Genomic DNA, 7,953 nt, shown 5'->3' with positions numbered 1-7,953 from the left:
TTATTACTTTACATTCCCCATATGTCTACTTCATGTTTGGATCAATTTGGGAATGATATTTTATTTTTGGGGGATATTACAAGGCTTAAAAGTTTAGAAGCAATCTTGAAATTTTTCTGAAATTTTCAAAAACCCACTTTTTAGGGATCAGTTTAGGTCTGAAGTCACTTTGTGAGGCTTACATAATAGAAACCACCCAAAAATTCTAGAAACTACACCCCTCAAGGTATTCAAAACTGATTTTACAAACGTCATTAACCCTTTAGGTGTTCCACAAGAGTTAATGGCAAATGGTGATACAATTTCCGAATTTAGATTTTTGGGCAAATTTTCCATTTTAATCCATTTTTTCCAGTAACAAAGCAAGGGTTAACAGCCAAACAAAATGCTATATTTATTGCCCAGATTCTGTAGTTTGCAGAAACACCCCATATGTGGCCGTAAACTAATGTACGGGTACACAGTAGGGCTTAGAGGGAAAGGTGTGCCGTATGGTTTTTGGAAGGCAGATTTTGCTGGACTGTTTTTTTTGACACCATGTCCCAATTGAAGCCCCCCTGATGCACCCCTAGAGTAGAAAATCCATAAAAGTGACCCCATCTAAGAAACTACACCCCTCAAGGTATTCAAAACTGATTTTACAAACTTTTTTTAACCCTTTAGGTGTTGCACAAGAGTTATTGGCAAATGGAGATGAAATTTGAGAATTTCAATTTTTGGGCAAATTTTCCATTTGAATCCATTTTTTCCAGTAACAAAGCAAGGGTTAACAGCCAAACAAAATGCTATATTTATTGCCCCGATTCTGTAGTTTGCAGAAACACCCCATATGTGGCCGTAAACTACTGTACGGGCACACAGTAGGGCGTAGAGGGAAAGGTGCGCCGTATGTTTTTTGGAAGGCATATTTTGCTGGACTGGTTTTATTGACACCATGTCCCATTTGAAGCCCCCCTGATGCACCCCTAGAATAGAAACTCCATAAAAGTGACCCCATCTAAGAAACTACACCCCTCAAGGTATTCAAAATTGATTTTATAAACTTTGTTAACCCTTTAGGTGTTTCACAAGATTTAATGGAAAATAGAGATACAATTTAAAAATTTCACTTTTTTGGCAGATTTTCCATTTTATATTTTTTTTTCCAGTTACAAAGCAAGGGTTAACAGCCAAACAAAACTCAATATTTATGGCTCTGATTCTGTAGTTTACAGAAACACCCCATATGTAGTCGTAAATCGCTGTACGGGCACACGGCAGGATGCAGAAGGAAAGGAATGCCATACGGTTTTGGAAGGCAGATTTTGCTGGAACGTTTTTTTTGACACCATGTCCCATTTGAAGCCCCCCTGATGCACCCCTAGAGTAGAAACTCAAAAAAAGTGACCCCATTTTAGAAACTACGGGATAGGGTGGTAGTATTGTTGGTACTAGTTTAGGGTACATATGATTTTTGGTTGCTCTATATTACACTTTTTGTGAGGCAAGGTAACAAGAAATAGCTGTTTTGGCATCGTTTTTATTTTTTGTTATTTTCAACATTCATCTCACAGGTTAGATCATGTAATATTTTTATAGAGCAGGTTGTCACAGACGCGGCGATACCTAATATGTATACTATTTTTTTATTTATGTAAGTTTTACACAATGATTTCATTTTTGAAGCAAAAAAAAATCATGTTTTAGTGTCACCATAATCTGAGAGCCATAGTTTTTCCAATTTTTGGGCAAATATCTTGGGTAGGGTATGAATTTTGCGGAATGAGATGATGGTTTGATTGGCACTATTTTGGGGTGCGTATGACTTTTTGATCGCTTGCTATTACACTTTTTGTGATGTAAGGTGACAAAAAATGGCTTTTTTTACACCTTTTTTTGTTAGTTTTTTTTACGGTATTCACCTGAGGGGTTAGATCATGTAATATTTTTATAGAGCAGGTTGTCACGGACACGGCAATACCTAATATGTATACTTTTTTTTATTTATGTAAGTTTTACACAATGATTTTTATTTTTTAAACAAAAAAAAAATCATGTTTTAGTGTCTCCAAAGTCTGAGAGCCATAGTTTTTTCAGTTTATGGGCCAATATCTTGGGTAGGGTATGATTTTTGCGGGATGAGATGATGGTTTGATTGGCACTATTTTAGGGTGCGTATGACTTTTTGATCGCTTGCTATTACACTTTTTGTGATGTAAGGTGACAAAAAATAGCTTTTTTTACACCTTTTTTTTTTTTTACGGTATTCACCTGAGGGGTTAGGTCATGTGATATTTTTATAGAGCAGGTTATTACGGACGCGGCGATACCTAATATGTATACTTTTTTTTATTTATGTAAGTTTTACACAATTATTTCATTTTTGAAACAAAAATGAAAAAATCATGTTTTAGTGTCTCCATATTCTGAGAGCCATAGTTTTTTAAGTTTTTGGGCGATTATCTTAGGTAGAGTCAAATTTTTTGCGGGATGAGGTGACAGTTTGATTGGTACTATTTTGGCGTACATACGACTTTTTTGATCACTTTTAATACCTTTTTTGGGAAGTAAGGTGGGCAAAATTTCAATTTCATCATAGTTTTTTATTTTTTATTTTTATGGTGTTCACCGTTCGGGTAAAGTAACATGACCGTTTTATAGATCAGGTCATTATGGACGTGGTGATATCAAACATGTGTAGGGATTTTTTTTTTTTTCATTTTTAATCAGTGATAAATGTATTTTTTTATTTTTACTTTTTTTTACTTTTTTTTGACCCAGACCCACTTGGTTCTTGAAGATCCAGTGGGTCTGATGTCTGTATAATACAGTAAAGTACACTATATAGTGTAAGGTACTGTATTTTCACTTTACAAAGTCTGATTAGACTTCTGCCTTTAGCATGGAAGGGGTTAAACTCATGGCATCTGTGCCAGCACAGATGTCAGGCGTTTCGAGCAGAGTGCAAACCGCTTGGCTATCCTGCCCCGTCCGCCCACCCTCCCTGCCGCACTCCCCGCAAACCCCCCCCCCCTCTCTGCACCCGCCGGCAGATAACAAATAGGGGGTTAAACATTAAAATAAAGCTTATTTGAAGTTTCTGATCCCCGCGGTCACAGACCGCGGGGATCACAAAACTTCCGAAACTGCAGCAAACCGCAGGTCTGAATTTACCTGCGGTTTGCTGCGATCGCCGACATGGGGGGGGTCACAGGACCCCCCCGCGCATTTAGCCAAGGTGCCTGCTCAATGATTTGAGCAGGCACCGGGTTCCGATCACCACCCGCCGAAGCGGCGGTGATCGGAACTATACATGACGTACCGGTACGTCATGTGTCCTTAAGTACCAGGACAACATGCCGTACCGATACGTCATGTGTTCATAAGAGGTTAAACCCCTTCCTGACATGGCGATTTTCCATTTTTTGCGTTTTTCCGTTTTTCTACTCCCTGCCATAACTTATACCAGTACCACATTATTATAGTTTTTCTTGTGTTTTAACAATGAAAATTAAAACATTATAAAAAATCTTTTTTTTTGTCTATTTATCGCTATATTTTTATTTTGGGGAAAGGGTGGTGATTTCAATTTGTATATTTTTATATTTTTGAAAACATTTTACTGTTTTTAAAGTTTAAAAACTTTTTTACTTTTTTTTTTTTAGGCCCCCATGTGGACCTGAACATGCAATCATTAGATTGAAAATTGTACAAATTAGTAGAATTCTATCCACTACCATATACAAAGATCAGTGTATTATAATTCAGTGCTGCCACCTGCAGGCCTAATTTTAATATGCTAGTAATAAGCCTAGAAGTCTAGAACAGGTTCTGGCTTATTACTTCATTGGATTGCCTTCCCCAATCACAGCCCGGCGAGGAGTTCCTGCCAGGCAAGTTTGCACTTCTGTGTTTTTGACTTCTCCAGATGCTGTGGTCAAATTTGACTATGGCATCTGAGGGGTTAAATGTCCACGATCAGCATTACCACCAATTGCATACATTAGCCCCAGATGTCTGCTGTGTGATACAGCAGTCACCCAGTAGCTAGGGTGTTCACTCTGGAGCATGTTGATTACTGGCATTACAGTGATTGGCTGGCCGGAACACGTCATCAGGTGCTATATAGCACCTGAAGACACGTGGTTTGGCTCAGTCTTAGTCAGGGAGAACTCCAGCAGAAGGGACAGATAGTGTAGGGACAGGAATATATATATTTTTTTCAGGCAGGGTTTACTGTTAAAAGGTGTTAGAGACCCAAAAGTCCTTTTAAAGACTATTGTTTTATCTGGCTGCAAAATATATTATTAGCGTGACCTGCGCTAAATAGCTTGCAATTGTTTGGCCACTGCTGACAGTGACACAACCTCTGCTACATCTGTTGTGTTACATTTGCGCATCCTAAATATCTGTGACATTCAGCGCAATTGTTTGACTGCTGCTGACAGTGACATTACCTGCGCTACATCTCCTGTATAAAGTTTGCACATCCTAAATATCTGTGACATTCAGTGTAATTTTTTCTTAGCCGCTGGTGACAGCGACATTCTCTGCGCTACATCTCCTGTATAACGTTTGCGCATCCTAAATATCTGTGACATTCAGTGTAATTTTTTCTTAGCCGCTGGTGACAGCGACATTACCTGCGCTACATCTCCTGTATAACGTTTGTGCATCCTAAATATCTGTGACATTCAGTGTAATTTTTTTCTTAGCCACTGGTGACAGCGACATTCTCTGCGCTACATCTCCTGTATAACGTTTGCGCATTCTAAATATCTGTGACATTCAGTGTTATTTTTTCTTAGCCACTGGTGACAGCGACATTCTCTGCACTACATCTCCTGTATATCGTTTGTGCATCCTAAATATCTGTGACATTCAGTGTAATTTTTTTCTTAGCCACTGGTGACAGCGACATTCTCTGCGCTACATCTCCTGTATAATGTTTGTGCATCCTAAATATCTGTGACATTCAGTGTAATTTTTTTCTTAGCCACTGGTGACAGCGACATTCTCTGCGCTACATCTCCTGTATAACGTTTGCGCATCCTAAATATCTGTGACATTCAGTGTTATTTTTTCTTAGCCACTGGTGACAGCGACATTCTCTGCACTACATCTCCTGTATATCGTTTGCGCATCATAAATATCTGTGACATTCAGTGTAATTTTTTCTTAGCCGCTGGTAACAGCGACATTACCTGCGCTACATCTCATGTATAATGTTTGCGCATCCTAAATATCTGTGACATTCAGTGACTCAATAAGTGAGGTTCTTGTTAGGTCAACAATTCAGGAGGACGACCAGAGTGAGGAAGTGGAAGAGGAGGTGGTGGACGATGAAATCACTGACCCAACCTGGGAAGGTGGCAAGCCGAGCAAGGACAGCAGTACAGAGGGGGAGGGATCCGCAGCACCGCAACAGGCTGGAAGAGGCAGTGGGGTCGCAAAAGGGAGAAGGCGGGCCACACCAAACAGGCCTGCAACTGTTCCCCGGAGCACCCCCCTGCGGCAATCTCCCTTGCCAAGGGGTAGGGGTTCCGCAGTCTGGCGCTTTTTTGAGGAAAGTGCGGACGATAAAAGAATTGTCATTTGCAACCTGCGCCGTACCAAAATGAGCAGGGGCGTGAGCACTAGCAACCTCACCACCACCAGCATGATCCGCCACATGGCATCAAAACAACCTAATAGGTGGGCCGAACGCCTGGGTCCACAATCAGTGTCTGCGGGCCACACCACTGCCTCCTTTTTCCCTGTGTTACGTGCTGGCCAATCCCCAGTCCAAGATGCAGACCCGGATGCCTCCCGCCCTGCAGCTGAACCTTTGCAAGCACCACCATCAGCTAGCACATCCACTTCTGTGTCCCAGCGCAGCGTACAGATGTCCATACCCAAGGCCTTTGAACCTTTCTAAATTGCTGGCCCTGGAAAAGTTGCCATTTAGGCTTGTGGACACTGAGGCTTTCCGCAGCCTGATGGTGGTGGACGTCCCTCGTTACTCAGTCCCTAGCCGCCACTATTTTTCCCGATGTGCCATCCCCTCCTTACACCAGCATGTGTCCCGTAAGATCACCCATGCCCTGACCAACGCAGTTATTGAGAAGGTCCACTTAACAACTGACACATGGACAAGTGATTTTGGCCAGGGATGCTACATTTCCCTGACGGCACACTAGGTGAACGTTGTGGAGGCCGGGAGTGAGTTGTACCCTGGGATGGCACAGGTGCTACCGATGCCAAGGATTGCGGGCCCTACTTCCATCAGGATTTCCACCACCACCTACATTAGTGGCTGCAACTTCCTCTTCTCCTCCTCCACCTCCTCCTCCACTTCCACCTCTGAATTCTCATCTTGCAGCACCAGTCAGCCATCAGCTGGAAGCAGTTTATCACTGCAGTGGGGAAGCAGCAACAGGCCAGGCTTAAACGAATTTGGTTAGGTGACAAACAGCACACCGCCGCAGAGCTGTGGCAAGGTATAAGGGACCAGACTGAGCTGAGGCCCGGTTGTGTCTGATAATGGCCGTAATTTGGTGGCGGCCTTGGAGCTCGGCAAGCGCACACACATACCATGCCTATCCCACACATACCAGCTGCCGCCGGTGTGGCAATGCTGCAGCAGCGCTTGAAATTGGCAGCTCACCGACTGTTGTGCGATGTGAGCACGCGCTAGAACTCCACGTTCCACATGTTGGCCAGGCTTTGTGAGCAGCAGAGGGCAGTAGTGGAATACCAGCTGCAACATGGTCATCGCTTTTCCAGTCAGCTTCCGCTCTTCACAAGCGTGTGGACATGGATGTCTGACCTCTGTGAGGTTTTAGACAACTTTGAGAAATCAACACAGATGGTGAGCGGCGATGCTGCTATTATCAGCGTAACCATCCTACTTCTGTGTCTACTGAAACTCTTGCTGCTCACAATGAAGGCGGATGCTTTGCATATGGAAGAGGTGGAAATGGGAGAAGACAGTACACAGGGTGATAGCCAGACCACCCTGTTTTAGAGCGTCTTCTCAGCGCAAATTGGATGATGATGAGGAGGAGGAGCAGGAGACGGTTGTCTCCGCTACAGAGGATAGTACCCATAGCAGGTTTATTCCATCTGTTCAGCGTGGATGGGCCAAAGAGGAGGAAGAGGATGAGGAGATTGAGAGTCATCCTCCTGATGAGGACAGAGAAGTCTTGTCTGTTGGGACTCTGGCACACATGGCTGACTTTATGTTATGCTGCCCTTTCCGTGACCCTCGCGTTATACGCATTTTGGCCAACACCGATTACTGGTTGTTCACCCTTCTCGACCCATGCTACAAAGAGAACTTCTCATCTCTCATTCCTATGGTGTATAGGACTAGAAAAATGGTGCAATACCAGAAGGTCCTTGTGGAAAAATTGCTCCAAAAATTTCCAGCTGACAACGCTGGAGGCAGAGTACGTAGTTCCTCGGGCAACTGAGGAGGGGAGATGAGAGGAACAAACAGCAGTTCCAACAGAGGCAGGGCAACACTCTCCAAGGCCTGGGACAGTTTCATGACACCCCGCCAGCACCTTCAACCTGATGCGCGGCCTAGTGTCACAAGGAAGGAAAAGTTTTGGAAGATGGTGAAGGAGTACGTAGCAGACCGTGTCAGCGTCCTCAGTGATCCCTCTGTGCCTTACAACTATTGGGTGTCCAAGCTGGACACGTGGCACGAACTGGCGCTCTACGCCTTGGAGGTGCTGGCCTGCCCTGCCGCCAGCGTTTTGTCAGAGCGGGTATTTAGTGCATAATAACTGATAAGCGCATCCGCTTGTCAACTGAAAATACTGACAGGTTGACTCTTATCAAAATTAACAAGGCCTGGATTGCCCCTGAGTTCTCTACTTCACCAGAGGAAAGCGGCTGAAAATAAAGGCACTTTAAATGTGGATTTTATGGTGTATTGAATATACTGTATTCCCATGCACCCCTTCCACCACAAAAAAAGGGGATATG

Source organism: Bufo bufo, chromosome 1, assembly GCF_905171765.1.
Source record: "Bufo bufo chromosome 1, aBufBuf1.1, whole genome shotgun sequence".
In the NCBI taxonomy this organism is placed as follows: Eukaryota; Metazoa; Chordata; class Amphibia; order Anura; family Bufonidae; genus Bufo; species Bufo bufo.
Note: the sequence above shows the minus strand (reverse complement) of the source record.